The 18,542-nt window shown below is 42.6% G+C and overlaps 1 protein-coding gene across 3 annotated transcripts in view; it reads left to right on the top strand.

Annotated features, from left to right (window-relative positions):
* Positions 1-11,099: 11,099 nt before the first annotated feature.
* LNX1 (ligand of numb-protein X 1) overlaps positions 11,100-18,542 on the top strand; it is a 194,577-nt gene continuing 187,134 nt past the window's right edge. For all 3 annotated transcript variants that reach the window (XM_070458046.1, XM_020911316.2, XM_070458047.1), the window contains exon 1: positions 11,100-11,393. The gene's annotated coding sequence lies outside the window, so the exon portion shown is untranslated. The remainder of the gene's footprint in view (positions 11,394-18,542) is intronic.

Genomic DNA, 18,542 nt, shown 5'->3' with positions numbered 1-18,542 from the left:
GTTAAATAAGTTTAAAAGCTTCCCAGCTAGTATATATGGGACATTATAATTCAGTAAAAGCTGAATACAAATGGAAATTGACAAATAGCTGAGAAAACATCAAGCAGGAATCTCATGATTATTTATGAAAGTTATGCTCTGATTCTTCTCTCAAAATTTCTTAGTTCTTTTTAAAATACAGTGTCAAAAAGAGTGGATATATGTATATGTATAACAGGTTCACTTTGCTGTATACCTGAAACTAATACAATATTATAAATCAACTATACTCCAATAAAAATTTTAAATGCAATTTCAAAATCCCAGGTTATAATAATTCAATTTTCTGGGAGGCAGCATAATTCTGTAATGTTTTAGTTCAGTTGTTCTCAGTCACAAGTAACAGAATACCTCCCTTAAAAGTGGTTTTAAACAAAAAGGAATTTAGTAATCTCACAAAACAATAATTTGAGAGGTAGGCGGGCAAGGACAGGGCTGAATCAACAGATCAGCAGCATCATTAAGGATGGAAGTTCTTTTCCTCTCTCCACTCTGCTATCTTCAAGATTGGCAGCATAGCTGCAAAAAGGCTGCCACTTGCCAGGCAACACATTTATGCCCTACAATATCTGGAAGAGAGAGATTGAAAAGATAGAGACAGGGATTTCTTGCCTGGCATTTTCTTCTATTAGGAGGGAAAGTCTTCCCCAGAAGCCCTCCAGCTGACGTCTCCTGAAGTCTCATTGGCTGACACTGGGTCACATATTCTAGCTGCAAGGGAGGCAGGAAGAGAAGGCCACTCCAGGCCCTTCCAGGAACAAAGGATGGCAGCCAACAGGTCAACCACACAGAGACTGATAGGATCAGAGCCTCTGGTACCAAACTGATGAGAATGCTGTCTCTTTCACTTAATACCACTGCAAACTTGAGCAAGTTACTCAATTACTCGGTGCCTTAGTTTCTTCCTCTGCTGTGTGAAATAAATTCTACCATATATGTAAAGCCCTTTATAGTGTCTGCCACGTGCTGCCTATTAGGCGTCATGGTTATTTGCATATCTAGGATGACAGAGGGTCTCCTGGGGTTTGGAGTTCATCCAGATGCTCCCGCTGAAAATTTGACAGACAAGTCAGATTTAAGTTGCTGTGATGTTAAATTCTTATAGGACCCTAACCACTATGGCTGTCTTCAATTTTTCAGACTTAATGGTTAATATTGTCATATATTTTTAAAAGCTTTTAGCTGGCAGCCTTGTCTATTAAACTTATTTCCAAAAAAGCTCTCAGCGATAGAAAGAGTATCTGTGGTTCCTATGGGAGGTGCCAGCCCCTCCAAGATTCCATCTCTTCTCTCTCACATTGCTTCTGTGTCTGACTTCTTGGTCTGTTCTCACTGCAGCTTAAAGAGGCACTAGTTTCACACAGCCTTATACCTCATCTCAGCTCTCTTTCCCAATCCCCCGGCTTCAAACCAGGGCAAATTCGGGATGGGGACAGAAAGTAGCTATTAGGAGTTTCCTTTAAAATTTGATACACTGTTAAATGGGATGGAAATTGGCACAACCTTTCTGAAGTGCAATTTGACACATGAAATATTTAAATACATAATTCCCTTGACCCAGGAATTCCACTTCTATGCGTGTAAGCAAGAAATAAAATTCATAAAGCATTGCTTGCCTTGGCAAAAAAAAAAAAAAATTAACAACCTAGATGTCCATTAATAGTAAATGTGTTAAATAATTAGAGCATTACCATAATATGAGATCGCTATATTGGAACATTTTTTAAAACATGAGGAAGATCTTTATGTACTGACATGAAGGGATGCCTACAGTATATAATTGAGCTTAAAAACAACAAAATACAGACTGTTGTTTACCATATTGTATCAGTTTTCTATGGTTGCATAGTAAACCATTCCAAAGCTTTAGTGTCTTAAAGCAACAGTATTTATTTATGGCTCTTTGATTTGGCATTTGAGTTGGGCTCAGCAAGAACAGCCTGTCTTTACTGTATGTGCTGCTGGCTGGACTCACTAGTGTATCTGAGGCCTCGGCCGGTGTGTCGGGGACAAGTCCCTCCCTCTTTCTGCTCTCTCATCCTCAAGGAGGCGAGTCCAGGCTGCTCACACGGCAGGAGCACTCCAGGAGGGTGGGAGTAGCAAAAGGAAACCTGGCTGCTTGGCTCAGGACCCTGACAGCATTATTTCCCCCAGTTTCTATTGGTCAAAACAAGTTTCAAGGCCAGACCAGAATCAAGGAGTGGAGAAAGAGACTTCACTTCTTCATGGGAGTTGCTGTCTCAAAGCTATCATCCAAAATGCCCTTCAGCCATCCTCGCTTCGGAGATCCATGCCTCTGTGTAGCCCCTCTCTTATTGAACCTGGACTGTCTGTGGGACCACCAGGATGTCTGAGTGTGTGTTGGAGCGTGACCTCAGAGGCTAGATCACACCAGGTCTTGCACCTTCCACCTTGCTCTCTTGGTCCTCTCCCTGTGGGGGAAGTCAGATGCCATTTCATGAGGAAATTCAGGCAGCCTGTGGAGAGGCCCAAACATATAGGAAATGAGGCCTCCTGCGAACAATCGGCACCAATATGTCAGCTGTGAGCAACCACGGAGGCCAAGCCTCCAGCCCCAGCCAAAACGTGACTACAGCCTCAGGAGAGCCCCTAACTCCCCAGAACCTAGAACTACTGGTCAAGCCACTCTTGTGCATGGAAAAGAGATAGCAAATGATTAGTGGGGTTTTTTTTAAGCCATTAAATATTAGAATGACTTGTTACACAATGTTCAAGATTGAATGCTGCTGCTGCTGCTAAGTCACTTCAGTCGTGTCCGACTCTGTGCGACCCCATAGACGGCAGCCCACCAGGCTCCCCCGTCCCTGGGATTCTCCAGGCAAGAGCACTGGAGTGGGTTGCCATTTCCTTCTCCAATGCATGAAAGTGAAAAGTGAAAGTGAAGTCGCTCAGTCGTGTCCGACTCTCAGCAACCCCATGGACTGCAGCCTACCAGGCTCCTCCGTCCATGGGATTTTCCAGGCAAGAGTACCGGAGTGGGTTGCCATTGTGATGCAAATAATTTGTGGCTTCTGTGTGTGTGTGTATATACGTAAATATACACAAAGATAAATGTTGTCTATCTATTTAATGATTATCCCTAGAGACCAGGAATAAGGGTGTGTGTGTGTGTGGTTGTCTGGCACACATACTTTTTAATTAAGGCCCTTTTTTCTTCAGACTTGTTTGAGTTTTTTACTAAGAAAGTTTTACTTCTATAATTGTTTAAACAAAAACAATTTCCCTGCTATTTCAAAGCATTTTTAGGTACATATGAATTTGAGCAACTGGGCTAGGAAGGAGGTACAGATCCATTGAGAAGTCTTAGAGAGGCCCCCCTTGCACAATTGTTCTGGACACTTCAGTTCTAGTAATGGTGCCACATGCCCCCAGCACATCAGCACAGGCTTGCTCTATGGAGATGAACACTGTCCAATCAAGCATAGCGTCGAGACTGCAGTAATAAGGCAACTCAGTGAGATTTAAGCATCCGTTCTCTTTTTAAATGAGATTTTCCCAAAAGACGACATCCAACCGAGTCACTGAAACGCAATTAGTACATACAGCTGGATCGAGTTTAGAACACTGAGAATCTGTTTGAAAAAACACATGAAATGGGGTCCAGCTGTCTGAACTTTTTAGTTTTGTGAAATCCACATTTAAAGACAAAACCCGCCTATATGTTTTCTGATCATTTTTTCATTGCAGTGTGGTTTTAAAAATCAACCAACCCAATCAATTCATCAGTGCAATTGACCAGGCCTCTTAAAAATAAGGAATCTAAAGCCTTTTGTCCCCTGAAAATAGAGATAAATGTCATAGAATCTTGCAATTTTCTTTTTTTAAAGTCTGTGGTAACTCCATGCATTTCTGGGTTGTAAGAAATCTGAATGCCCCTCACATTATTATTTCTATTCACAATATTTATTATTTCTATATTTATTTGTTATTTACTAAGAATTGACTGCATCCTCAGAGCTGGAAACAAAATTCTAGAGGAGACTATAGTTTTTGTTAATAGATTACAATCTGGCCTTCTCTGTGATTGTCCCAGAATGTACAATATTTAGTCTCATGGCATTTCATATAGCCCTGAAAGAGCTAGGTTCCCCTCAAATGGATATACCTCTAACTTTTAAAAAAGCATGTAGTAAAGAAATATATGTGTAAAGATGACATCTTCCTAACCCCTGGGAATCATAAGCAGATCATTCATTGAAAATTTCTAATATTTGTGACACAGTGGAAGAGTTCAAACCCACGTGGTCTTTCTACTCAGGTTAAGTTTAGAGACATTGCAAAGAAAATTGGATTTTTCTTGATGTAACAACTCACTTTATTTATTTTTATTGCCCAACCACTGCCCCCTAACCCAATTTAAGACAGTAATCTGGGGCACCTCCTGTGTTTAAGTATGAAAAAGACAACCTTTGTTCAGATATTGCAAACAATTTTCCCAGGAACTGCTGGGAGAAATTCAGTGGTAGAGAATCTGCCTGCCCATGCAGAAGCTGCAGGAGATGTGGGTTCCATCCCTGGGTCAGGAAGATTCCCCTGGAGGAGGAAATGGCAACTCTCGCCAGTATTCTTGCCTGGAGGATCCCATGGACAGGGGAGCCTGGTAGGTTACAGCCCATGGGGTCTCAAAGAGTTGGACATGACTGTGGCTACACACGCATGCATGCACACACAGCCACTGCCTAGTAACGTGGGATTTCTAGCATGCAAGTTTGAGAGCTACATATCTGATTCATGAGCCCAGCACCAAGACCTGCCGTGGTTTTGAGCAAGCCCCCTATATCCTTCTAGCCTATTCCCTTCAATGACGTGATACTTATTTGTGAGCAAAGCTTTGTAAAATTATGATTACACGGGTGACAAAATGTGGAACAGAAATCTTAGGTGTGGAGTTGGGATGCATGGCTGTGTGGATTTGTTTGAGTTGACTCAAGGGCAAAGCTGATTCATATAGAATTCCTCAGGGAGTTTTCCTGGGTTTTGTTGAAAAATCTAGGATGTAGAAAGACTTCATTTTAACCCTGATTTTGGAGGCTTAATAACTGGCAAACACTTGATGTACACAGTTTATAACTCAAGTGTTTTATTTTCACATATGTTTTACACACAGATATGGAAAAGTTGTTCATGAGGGGCGTCCCTGGTGGTCCAGTCCTTAGGCGTCCACCTTGTAATGCAAGGGATGTGGGTTCGATCCCTGGTGTGAGAAGATTCCGCAGGTCGTGGGGCAACTCGGCCCGTGCGCCTCAGTTACTGAGCCCTCACTCTGGAGCCCAGGACCTGCAACGAGAGAACCAGGCCCTAAAACCGAGACTCAGTGCGGCCAAATAAATGTGTGATTTTTTAATGGATGTGTGTTTTTTTTTTAAGTTGTTTATGAAAGAAAACAGTTAAAATACAACACAAATTACTGATTCTGGTTGAGGACAAACATCTAGAGCAAGGGGGTCTTTACAGCGTCTGCTTTCTGCGGAGGTGGATTGAGAACTAAGGTTTCCTGCACCTTCCCTGAACCATGAGGCCAACGGGACTCTGACTCCTCCAGCCAATGAGAGGGAAGAAAATGGAAGCAGGAAAGCAGAGGCCTGGCATCCCCACACACCCTGCCTCTACCAGGGAGATAGGGAGATTGGGGCTGCATAGTCACCACCTCCCTTCATCCGAGTCTTGCCAGACAAGATCCAAGAGGCGAAGGAAAAGAAGTCTTTGCTTTTCAATGCAGCAGCCAAGTGCCTGGCTTAGGGGGCCCAGCAAGGACCTTCTCACCCTGTCTTTCCAATCAGGAAAGCTGGGGAAGGGGGAGGGTAGCTAGAAGTGCGGTTCTAGATTGCTCCTTCCTGGGGAATGAGTCACAAGTTCCTTCTGAAATATGAACAGGAAAATAAATGTTTCCTGGCTGTGCCTCAACACCAGTAAATAAAACGCCTGTGTGAATAAATTATCTCATGGGCCTCCCCAATGCCATCCAACACATGCTCACCAGGACCCAAATTCAATGAGCAGTCAGGGAGGGTGTGGCTGGTGATGAGTCTCCATATTTTAGAAAATTTACTGGAAACACAAAACTCTCCTGCTTAGAGAGAGCTTTGGTTTTTTATTTGGGTTTTTTGGAGGGTATGTCGGTTGTTAGAGAATTTGAAACACATTTTTCCACATCAACTGATGTTCTAAATCTAAATGGTGTTTGGCTTCTCAAAGCTGGCCCCCCAAAGTTTTTATAGCAGTACAGTCTCTGCCTTATTGTTTTCATGGGAAATTAATTACAAAATTAGCACAGTCAGAAATGCATTAGTCCTGGGTCCACACCAGTCCACCCCCTTCTCCCCCGCCATCTCCCTGGGCCGTGTGGTGGCACTCCCAGATGTAACAGCCAGTGGTCTCTCAGAAGGGAGAACGTGGTTAGATTCTCTGAGACCATAGTTCTTTGCTAATTCTCTACATCTACATCTACAAATTCTATCTGTGTCTGAATAAGAACTAGTAAGTACCTCTCAACAGCTATTTAACCATCTCTTCCTTAAGTGATCAAAATTGAGAGGAAAAGAGTTTTCTCATTCAATTACTCATTCCTTCATTCAACTTAAAAAAAATTTGGAACCTGAACATGTAGTTGTGAACCAAATAGATATAGTTCCTGCTTTCCTAGTTGTAGGTGGAGGGGTGGACGTAGGAAGGTAAACTATATAAGTTCTATATTAAGGAAAGAGGCAAATAAATACTATACTTGCAAATCACATCAAGTACTACAAAGAAAATAGGTGTTGGAGGGCTATGCCTCTAGGAAATGACATTTGTGCTGAGACCTGAAAGATGAGAAAGAGGCAGGAAGAGAGTGAATTTATGTGCTTTTGGCAGAAGATCTGGGAATGGGGTGTGAAGGTCAGTACACGCCAGCCTAAGATTAGTAAAGCTCTGAGATGGAGAAAAGTTTGGAGTGTTCAGGAAACTGACAGTAAGCTAGTGTCGCCAAGGCAACGTTGGAGAGGTGAGTGGGGATCAAATTATGCCAAGACTAGCTGGACAGTTCAGAGAGTTTATATTTCCTCCTTATTGCACTGGAAAGCCTTGAGGCTTTTAGGTAAGTTAATGTCCTCATCTGACTTACCTTTGAAAAATCTACTCTGGCTGGAATGTGGAGCATAGATTTGGTTGGGGGGGGCAACATGGGCAGCAAGAAGACCAGCTAGGAGCCAAGATGAGAGCTAAAGTTGGGTCGGCATTTGTGGTAGTAGAAATTCTGAATAGAAAGTTGCAGCTGATATCAATTTAGAAGGTGAGATTGACAGAACAGACTCATGGGTTGGTTGTGCGACTGGAGGGAAAGACTGGAGCACTTGGGTGGCTGAAAAGATCGTTGGCTAAGACGGAAGCAGCTGCTGCTGCTGAGTCGCTTCAGTCGTGTCCGACTCTGTGCGACCCCATAGACAGCAGCCCACCAGGCTCCTGTGTCCCTGGGATTCTCCAGGCAAGGACACTGGAGTGGGTTGCCATTTCCTTCTCCAATGCATGCATGCATGCTAAGTCGCCTCAGTCGTGTCCGACTCTGTGCGACCCCATAGACAGCAGCCCACCAGGCTCCTGTGTCCCTGGGATTCTTCAGGCAAGAACACTGGAGTGAGTTGCCATTTCCTTCTCCAATGCATGCATGCATGCTAAGTCGCCTCAGTCGTGTCCAACTCTGTGCGACCCCATGGACAGCCGCCCACCAGGCTCCTCCATCCACAGGATTCTCCAGGCAAGAACACTGGAGTGGGTTGCCATTTCCTTCTCCATGGAAGCAGCAAGAGGGCAGAAAGAGGTGAAGACTTGGCTTTGGCTGGTGGAGCTGGAGATGGCAGTGAGATTCTGAAAACACAGTCGGAAACTCAGAAGAGAGCTCTGAGCCAGAGATCCAAATATGGGAGTTGTTGGCACAGAGATGGTGTTTAAAGCCTCAGCGTGGAACTGTGCACTCCTCATTGCCTCTCCCACTTGCAGGCATAGGTGGACAAACTATCAGTGATGTGCATGGAGGAGGAGAAGGAAAGCAACTGGCCCACAATGGTTTAAGGAAACCATTTTCTGCCTCCTATTTTGATAAATCCACGTTCACCCTCAGCCTCTTGTAAGCATACAAACGAGCCTAAGAGAAAGCTAGATCCGGTTCTGATTTCTTGATCACAGAATATTGAAATATGGAGGGGAGGGATAAATTAGGAATTTGGGAATAACACATACACACTATCATGTAGAACACAGATAAATAATAAGTACCTACTGCATACCACAGGAACTTTACTCAATATTTGGTTAAAAAACCTATATGGGAAAAGAATCTGAAAAAGAAAAACACACACACACACACACATATATATATATATATAACTGAATCACTTTGCTGTGAAACTATCACCTGAAACTAATGCAGCAATGTAAATCAACTATACTTTGATAAATAATAAAATAAAAAGAATACTGAAAAAGATTCTCTAGCATTTTACATAATTCAGTTTTAATACTCCTCCTTCAAAATACACCAAAAATGAGGACATTTTCTCTGCATACAAGTGGACACGTTACTTTTAGGGACACTAAGGATGGCCATATTTCCTTGCATGGCTAAGTTGTGCTTGCTTTCCCACAATAATTAAAATCCGTGAGGATTCTAATTGCATCTGGATGTCTCTGCTGAGTTGGAACCTGTCACTCATCTAGAGCATCCCACACCAAATGGAAAGGACACGCTAAAGCCATGGCATTTGAGCAGACCCAGGTCCCACACTGTGAGCTGCCAGGGAGTGAGTAATTCTGGCCTTGGAAAGGGCACATTTGTAAAGCTAAATTAATACGTCCTGTTTTTCATCTGTGACTTCTCTCTGTTTCCAGTTTTAAACAGTCAGCTGCCTTGGTTACATGACCATGCAAAAAAAAAAATATGGGGTAGGGGGAGGTTTGTATGTTTATTGTCAATCCCAGAATGGACTCAACTCTTGGAAGCAACTCAATCAGTACTGATCCAGATGCTCAAAGGAGAGGAAGGAGAAATAAAACCCATCTACCTCATTACCTTTCTGAATGGAAACCCCCAAAGCATCTGACAGTCCCCAAGTCTGCTATCTTTATTCCCTGGTGGTGAAAAGCTGTGAAGCAGATGAGGAACATGAAAGCTTTCATTACATCAGCTCCCTTCCAACATTTTGGTTTTCATTTCATACGATAAGGTTGAAAGGCCCATTTGACTGTTATAAATTGCCTTTCCTCATCAAAGAACTCCAAGACCAGAGTCTATAAACATATCTGGACACTGTGTTTAGTTGTAAACCACTGGGAAAGAAAAATGAAATGACATCTAAACTAAAAGCCCGGCCCCTTTCCAATCTTCTTTATTTATTGCTATAAATCCAGTAAATAAGTCTTTAGTTTCTGTTGAGAATGAAAAGCTAACCAAACTCAGATTGAAAGGCATATGTGGCCCCAAGGCAAAGTACCCCCAAGCTCCACAAAACCAAATGCAAATGTCCCCTGCACAAGCAGCAGCCCTGATGTCGGAAGTTCTATATTTAAAAAAACGGACAACTTAGACGTCACTGGGAGGCATCTCCTTGTCTCCTAATTAAAGCTTTTACTTTCCTTTGACCAGGCCAGTTGCCCTGGGTAACTGCACAGAAGAGCTACATGCTAACAGTTGGAAGTAAAGATGACCCCCCCCCCCCCACCAAAATAGTTACAGTAGGACCTGAGGACTGAAAATGCATGTGCTGATTTCTTCTCATCAGGCAGAAGCTTCCAGGCTGGAACTTAAAATTGTTCATCCCCTGGATTATTGATTAAAAGAAGCTTGTAACTGTTAAGCTTCTAGAGTCAAAAAGACAAATTTGCGTGATCAGGCCATAACTGAAGCACACACAGAGGCCAAGAGATTTACAGGGCCCTTCCTTCCGGGGCAGTCAGAGTCACAGTGGAGAGCTGGGTGAAAGCAGCCAGCAGCACCCCCTTGGAGAAGAAGAGAGGGTGACAGGCGAGGTGTGTCCTATGTACAAGTCGCATAAAGGTAGGTGTGTCCTATGTACAAGTCGCATAAAGGTAGCACCACTTCATAACTCCTGGAAGAGATCATTTAACTAACCGATGAGCCATGGTTCTGTTTAGAATTCTATTCCCAGACCTAAGAGTTTATTTAAGCAAATCTTTGGCTATCACAGGAGCTGTCAGCCCACCAAAGTGCTTAAGCTGACTGTTGGGAAAAGCAAGACTCAGAAGAGCATCCTTCCAGAAAGGCAATTTCTACATTTTTAACTAGTGGGGTCACTGCGCCGGAGTGTCTTAATCTCTCTAATCCTCATTTTCTTCATCTACAAAATGGGAATGAGAATGATAGAATTATGTTGAGAATTAAATGAAATAACACAGGTTGAGGTCATTAGCACAGCACCTGGCAGACCATAAGCTCTCAATAAATGCTGGCAAAGATGATGCTCATTGATGAGTAAGCAGAAGAAAACTTTATTCAAACAATAATCCTCTATCTTTAGAGGATGTCTTTGAAAGTCTTACCTTTGTCTTTAAAAGTCTCAGCTTGTGTCAGCCATAAACTTGCTCATTCTTTTCCTTTGGCTTCAGACGTTGCCCAGTGTTTGGTTACAAGAGATGCTGCCTATGGAAAAATCTCTGAAAGATTTGGCAAGGCATTGGAGCGAGTCAGGATTGCTTGATTGGTCCAACATAGATTTCACACTTCTGATAGAAATGCACACTTCTTTGCATATTTAAAATTTTGTAAATGCCTGGAGCAATTAAAAAATGTCTGGGGCCCTTTCAGGCAGCGGCCAGCTCCTGCCTCTTTAGGAAGTGATCCCAGGGTGATGATGTCCCAGCCCGGTGATGACCTGGAGAGGTAATGACCCTGTGTTTATTTCCTTGTTGATTTCCCTTCCCTGGCTCCAAGCTCATTTTCCCATTGCCTGCAGGAAAACAACATCCAGGGGTGCGGTAGGCCTGACTTGGCAGCCCTAAAGGTGAACAAAAGGACCCCGGCTCTGGCAAGAGCAGAAGGAAGTTGCAGGGAGCCTCAGCCCATCCAAACCAGAACAGACACGTCGCTGACGATCAGTGGGAGCCACTCTCCCTGGAAGCTCCCCAGAGGCTGCTCTCGGGCTTATGGCTCAGCTCTGCGCTCAGCCTGCAGCAGGGGCAGGGGTGCGCTGATTCAGTCCCAGGTGGAGTGGATCTCATGTGTGTCTGGAAGACGGGGCAAGGAAATTTTCCCGGGCTACTGCTGAGTCAGAAAAACTCAGCTCCCAAATGGACTTCACCCGGAGGCCTCACACGCCTGGAAACTGATCCACAGTGCAGCAAAGGTAAGAGGCCTGCCTCCTCCAGAGGGCTGCGTCTCAGGCAATTGGAGAAAACTCTGTCCCTGACTCCCCTAGCCCAGCCCCCGCCCCACCCCTACCATACACCACACACACACACACACACACACACACACACACACTCTCTCTCTCTCTCTCTCTCTCTCTCTCACACACATCAACTTGTTCAGGAGAACCCAGGAATATTTTCAACACTCTAGAAAGGCCTCAGGTCATTTACTTTCTCTATGTTTGATTTTTTCTGCATTCTTCATGGATACCACTTCCTTGAGTTTCAAAAGTAAAAACTACTTTTTAATTTCATTTTTCACTGGCCAAGCTGGTCAGTCGAAATGTAAGTAATCCCACTGATGGTGACTGGGTTTCTATAACATTATTCTTCATCAGTATTCAAAACACATTCATGTGTTTTGTCCCATTTCTGTGGTAGAAATAGGCATTTCCATTACCATTTTACCCACAGAGGCACTTGGGTGCAGAGAAATTGTGACCGGCCCAGCAGTGTATAAGAAAGTGACAGACAGCTCATCTTGTCTCCATTCCTGCCTCTTTTCAGGAGAATGGTGACTCTATTTTCTAAACCAAATGCCAGACTACACTCTCTGTCGCATATTCCGGCAAATGGTCTGATGAGAGGATAGAATTTTAGCAACTGGAACTCTCTGGGAGAATCCAGAGATTGAGAGTCACGGTTCCCAGGACAATATGCCACCGTGTCATGTATCCTTGTCCACTTCCATCCCTGGACACTGAAACCAGTTCAGTGATGAGAGGTGGCCCCAGTGCCCACATGTCAGTGTGAGGTGCAGACCCGTGCCCAGCGGGTGCTGAAGCAGGCAGGGTTGGGGCTGGGGGAGGGGGCATGAGTGAGAAAGCTCTCCATGGGCGGGGAGCTTCACACTCGGGTTTAGCATGCTTAAGGAGAGGTTTCAGATCAGCACAGCCCCCGGGTAGGGAGGGAGTGTACATTTACAGCAAGACCACAGCAGCGGGCAGGAGGTGAAAGGCACAGACTGAAGAATTAGACCATCCAGTGGTGACTCCTGGCTCCGCCACCCACTGGCTCTGTTGTTGTCGTTCAGTCACTCGGTCGTGCCCGACTCTCTGTGACCCTGTGGACTGCAGCACACCAGGCTTTCCGGTCCTTCACTATCTCCTGGAGTTTGCTCAGACTCACGTGCATTGAGTCATTGGTGCCATCCAACCATCTCATCCTCTGTTGCCCCTTCTCCTCCTGTCTTTAATCTTTCCCAGCATCAGGGTCTTTTCCAATGAGATGGCTCTTTGCATTAGGTGACCAAAGTATTGGAGCTTCAGCTTTATGTCTGGGGTAATTCAGGTAACACCTCTGACCTCAGTTTTTTGACGTGTAAAATGGGAACAGTTGGTGATACCTACCTTAAGGAGTTGTTTTAAGGTATAAATGAGATAACACATATGAAATCTTTGCTGGCTCATGAGTGTTCAACACATACTAACTGGCTCCATGGGAGATGCCAGGGGTAAAGATAAGAGGAGCCCTACCCTCGATTTGATCACAAGATCATGAGCTCCAATATATGCAGTGCAGTAAGGGCTGTGGGATGGCAGAGGAGGGATCCACTCGGTCTGGGAGATTCCGGGTGGAGGTTCTGGGCAGCCTGTTGGGGGAGGTGGGGAGAAGTTACACAGCAGAGGTCCTGTGTGTGGGAAGGTGGCAGAGAACAGAACTGTACTGATTTGACTTTGAACACCAACTTCATCCTCCCCCAGATGCCCCCCCGAGAGTCTGCTGGGACTGCCGTCACAGTACCACAGTCTGCATGGCTTAAACAACAGAAATGCATTTTGTCGTAGCTCTGGAGCCCGAAGTCCAACATCAGGGTGAGGCCATTCACCTTGGCTTGTAGACAGCCATCTTTTTGCTGTGTCCTCACGTGGCCATTCCTCTTTAAGGAGAGTGTCTCTCTGTATGTCCAAATTTCATCTTCTTAAGAGAGACAGCCGTTAGTTGGATTAGAGTCTACCCTAAAGGTCTCTAACTCAGTCACCTCTCTCAGGGCCCTTTCCAGCCACATTCTGAGATATGGGACTTCAGCATATGAATCTGGGGGCGGGGGATACAATTCAACCCATAATGTTGAGGCTGTTACTAAGACTTCCCACGCCTTACTTCCTCATTTACAAGATGGGGACAATTTACTTAACAAGGAGAACCATTGTAATGATTATAAAAAGAACCTGTGAAGCATCTGTCCCAGTTTCTGACTCTTAGAAGGTATACAGTAGGCAGTAGTGGTTACTATCAGCACTTTAGGCCAAGTCTCAAAAGAACATGGGGTCCCCTGCACAGTCCATGTTCCAGATGGACATTGGAGAACTGGCCCTCAGGTATCCTGCAGACGTTTGGACAGGGCAAGGGGGCATTCAGTGCTTCCACTTCCTTGGTTCTGACAGAAAGCCCATCATCAGATAAGTCAAGTGGCTGGCCTGTGTCCTACAGAAACTATGTTCTCTCTGTCTAGTTACTCAAGAATCTGGATGTCCATTCTTTACTAAATGACTTGGGTGAGAATGACCATCTCTGCACCTCAGCAGAGAACCAGCACTTGGCAGACACACACCTGGGGCAGCCACTCCAAGCTCTGTCCTCCCAAGGCAGGCCCTAGGCACCTGTGTCCTGGCAAGGCTGGAAAACAGTATAATTCCAACCTACATCACTAGATACAGATATAGATATATTATTTTGAAAAATCTCAAACTTACAGAAAAGTTGCCAGTACAATACAGTACAAAAAATTCTATAATGAATTTGTCCTGAACCCTTTGAGAGTAAGCTGCCAAAGAGATGCCTCATCTTCCATAAATACTTGAGGATGCATTTCCCATACACAGTATATCTCCCACACAACCACAAAATCAGGAGCTTAATGTTGATACATTACTATTATCCTATCCTCAGACTCTAGGAAGTTTTCATTAATTGTCATTGGATCCTCAGATCAGTTCAAGTTCTTGTCACTTGTCCCCAAAATAGTCTTTATAGCAAAAAGAATACTTTCAAATCAAGTGTTGTATTTAGTTGTCATGTCTCCTTAATCTACTTCAATATGGACTCTTTCCTCAGTATTTCCTTCACTTTCATGACCTTGACAGGTTTCTTTTTTTCTTTTTTTTTCTTGAATACTGGCTGATTATTCTGTAGAATGTTCCTCACTTTGAATTTGAGTTTTCTCACATTTAGATTCAGGTTCTAACTTTGGCAAGAATATCACAAAAGTGATGCCACGCTCTTCTCATTGCTCTATCATATGGCAAAAGATTTTAAATTCTTTTGAGAATTTCACTGAGGCCCCAGTCTCCAAATAGGAGATCATTGAGAGTAGTTGGTTAAAGTGATGTCTTCTAGGGATCTCCGCTGGAAAGTTCCTCTTCCTCCTTTTTTTTTTTCCATTTATTTTTATTAGTTGGAGGCTAATTACTTTACAACATTACAGTGGTTTTTGTCATACATTGAAATGAATTAGCCATGGATTTACATGTATTCCCCATCCCAGTCCCCCCTCCCACCTCCCTCGCCACCCGATCCCTCTGGGTCTTCCCAGTCCACCAGGCCTGAGCACTTGTCTCATGCATCCAACCTGGGATGGTGATCTGTTTCACCCTAGATAATATACATGTTTCGATGCTGTTCTCTTGAAACATCCCACCCTCGCCTTCTCCCACAGAGTCCACAAGTCTGTTCTATACATCTGAGTCTCTTTTTCTGTTTTGCATATAGGGTTATCGTTACCATCTTTCTAAATTCCATATATATGTGTTAGTATACTGTAATGGTCTTTATCTTTCTGGCTTACTTCGCTCTGTATAATGGGCTCCAGTTTCATCCATCTCATTAGAACTGATTCAAATGAATTCTTTTTAATGGGTGAGTAATATTCCATGGTGTATATGTACCACAGCTTCCTCATCCATTCATCTGCTGATGGGCATCTAGGTTGCTTCCATGACCTGGCTATTATAAACAGTGCTGCGATGAACATTGGGGTGCACGTGTCTCTTTCAGATCTGGTTTCCTTGGTGTGTATGCCAAGAAGTGGGACTGCTGGGTCATATGGCAGTTCTATTTCCAGCTTTTTAAGAAATCTCCACACTGTTTTCCATAGTGGCTGTACTAATTTGCATTCCCACCAACAGTGTAAGAGGGTTCCCTTTTCTCCACACCCTCTCCAGCATTTATTGCTTGTAGACTTTCGGATAGCAGCCATCCTGACTGGCGTGTAATGGTACCTCATTGTGGTTTTGATTTGCATTTCTCTGATAATGAGTGATGTTGAGCATCTTTTCATGTGTTTTTTTGCCATCTGTATGTCTTCCTTGGAGAAATGTCTGTTTAGTTCTTTGGCCCATTTTTTGATTGGGTCATTTATTTTTCTGGAGTTGAGCTGGAGGCGTTACTTGTATATTTTTGAGATTAATCTTTTGTCTGTTGCTTCGTTTGCTATTATCTTCTCCCAATCTGAGGGCTGTCTTTTCACCTTGCTTATAGTTTCCTTTGTTGTGCAAAAGCTTTTAAGTTTCATTAGGTCCCATTTGTTTACTTTTGCTTTTGTTTATAAAATTCTGGGATGTGGGTCATAGAGGATCCTGCTGTGATTTATGTCAGAGAGTGTTTTGCCTATGTTCTCCTCTAGGAGTTTTATAGTTTCTGGTCTTACATTTAGATCTGTAATCCATTTTGAGTTTATTTTTGTGTATGGTGTTAGAAAGTGTTCTAGTTTCATTCTTTTACAGGTGGTTGACCAGTTTTCCCAGCACCACTTGTTAAAGAGGTTGTCTTTTTTCCATTGTATATCCTTGCCTCCTTTGTCAAAGATAAGATGTCGATAGGTTCGTGGATTTATCTCTGGACTTTCTGTTCTGTTCCATTGATCTTTATTTCTGTTTTTGTGCCAGTACCATACTGTCTTGATGACTGTGGCTTTGTAGTATAGTCTGAAGTCAGGCAGGTTAATTCCTCCAGTTCCATTCTTCTTTCTCAAGGTTACTTTGGCTATTCCAGGTTTTTTGTATTTCCATACAAATTGTGAAATTATTTGTTCTAGTTCTGTGAAAAATACCGTTGGTAGCTTGATAGGGATTGCATTGAATCTATAGATTGCTTTGGGTAGTATAGCCATTTTGACAATATTGATTCTTCCAATCCATGAACACGGTATATTTCTCCATCTGTTTGTCTCCTCTTTGATTTCTTTCATCAGTGTTTTATAGTTTTCTATGTATAGGTCTTTTGTTTCTTTAGGTAGATACACTCCTAAGTATTTTATTCTTTTTGTTGCAATGGTGAATGATATTGTTTCCTTAATTTCTCTTTCTGTTTTCTCATTGTTAGTGTATAGGAATGCAAGAGATTTCTGTGTGTTAACTTTATATCCTGCAACTTTACTGTATTTGTTGATTAGCTCTAGTAATTTTCTGGTAGATTCTTTAGGGTTTTCTATGTAGAGGATCATGTCATCTGCAAACAGAGAGAGTTTCACTTCTTCTTTTCCTATCTGGATTCCTTTTACTTCTTTTTCTGCCCTGATTGCTGTGGCCAACACTTCCAAAACTATGTTGAATAGTAGTTGTGAGAGTGGGCACCCTTGTCTTGTTCCTGATTTCAGGGGAAATGCTTTCAATTTTTCACCATTGAGGGTGATGCTTGCTGTGGGTTTGTCATATATAGCTTTTATTATGTTGAGGTATGTTCCTTCTATTCCTGCTTTCTGGAGAGTTTTAATCATAAATGGATGTTGAATTTTGTCAAAGGCTTTTTCTGCATCTATTGAGATAATCATATGGTTTTTATCTTTCAATTTGTTAATGTGGTGTATTACATTGATTGATTTGCGGATATTAAAGAATCCTTGCATTCCTGGGATAAAGCCAACTTGGTCATGGTGTATGATTTTTTTAATATGTTGTTGGATTGTTTGCTAAAATTTTGTTAAGGATTTTTGCATCTATGTTCATCAGTGATATTGGCCTGTAGTTTTCTTTTTTGTGGCATCTTTGTCTGGTTTTGGAATTAGGGTGATGGTGGCCTCATAGAATGAGTTTGGAAGTTTACCTTCTGCAATTTTCTGGAAGAGTTTGAGTAAGATAGGTGTTAGCTCTTCTCTAAATTTTTGGTAGAATTCAGCTGTGAAGCCATCTGGTCCTGGGATTTTGTTTGCTGGAAGATTTCTGGTTACAGTTTCGATTTCCTTGCTTGTGATGGGTTTGTTAAGATCTTCTATTTCTTCCTGGTTCAGTTTTGGAAAGTTATACTTCTCTAAGAACTTGTCCATTTCTTCCAAGTTGTCCATTTTATTGGCATAGAGCTACTGGTAGTAGTCTCTTATGATCCTTTGTATTTCAGTGTTGTCTGTTGTGATCTCTCCATTTTTGTTTCTAATTTTGTTAATTTGGTTCTTCTCCCTTTGTTTCTTAATGAGTCTTGCTAATGGTTTGTCAATTTTGTTTATTTTTTCAAAAAACCAGCTTTTAGCTTTGTTGATTTTTGCTATGGTCTCTTTAGTTTCTTTTGCATTTATTTCTGCCCTAATTTTTAAGATTTCTTTCCTTCTACTAACCCTGGGGTTCTTCATTTCTTCCTTCTCTAGTTGCTTTAGGTGTAGAGTTAGGTTATTTATTTGACTTTTTTCTTGTTTCTTGAGGTAGGCCTGTAATGCTATGAATCTTCCCCTTAGCACTGCTTTTACAGTGTCCCATAGGTTTTGGGTTGTTGTGTTTTCATTTTCATTTGTTTCTATGCATATTTTGATTTCTTTTTTGATTTCTTCTATGATTTGTTGGTTATTCAGAAGCGTGTTGTTTAGCCTCCATATGTTTCAATTTTTAATAATTTTTTTTCTGTAATTGAGATCTAATCTTACTGCACTGCGGTCAGAAAAGATGACTGGAATGATTTCAATTTTTTTGAATTTACCAAGACTAGATTTATGGCCCAGGATGTGATCTATTCTGGAGAAGGTTCCATGTGCACTTGAGAAAAAGGTGAAGTTGATTGTTTTGGGGTGAAACGTCCTATAGATGTCAATTAGGTCTAGCTGGTCCATTGTGTCCTTTAAAGTTTGTGTTTCCTTGTTCATTTTCTGTTTAGTGGATCTA

This window comes from Odocoileus virginianus, chromosome 29 (assembly GCF_023699985.2).
Source record: "Odocoileus virginianus isolate 20LAN1187 ecotype Illinois chromosome 29, Ovbor_1.2, whole genome shotgun sequence".
NCBI lineage: Eukaryota > Metazoa > Chordata > Mammalia > Artiodactyla > Cervidae > Odocoileus > Odocoileus virginianus.
Note: the sequence above shows the minus strand (reverse complement) of the source record. Positions and strands in the feature narration are given on the sequence as shown.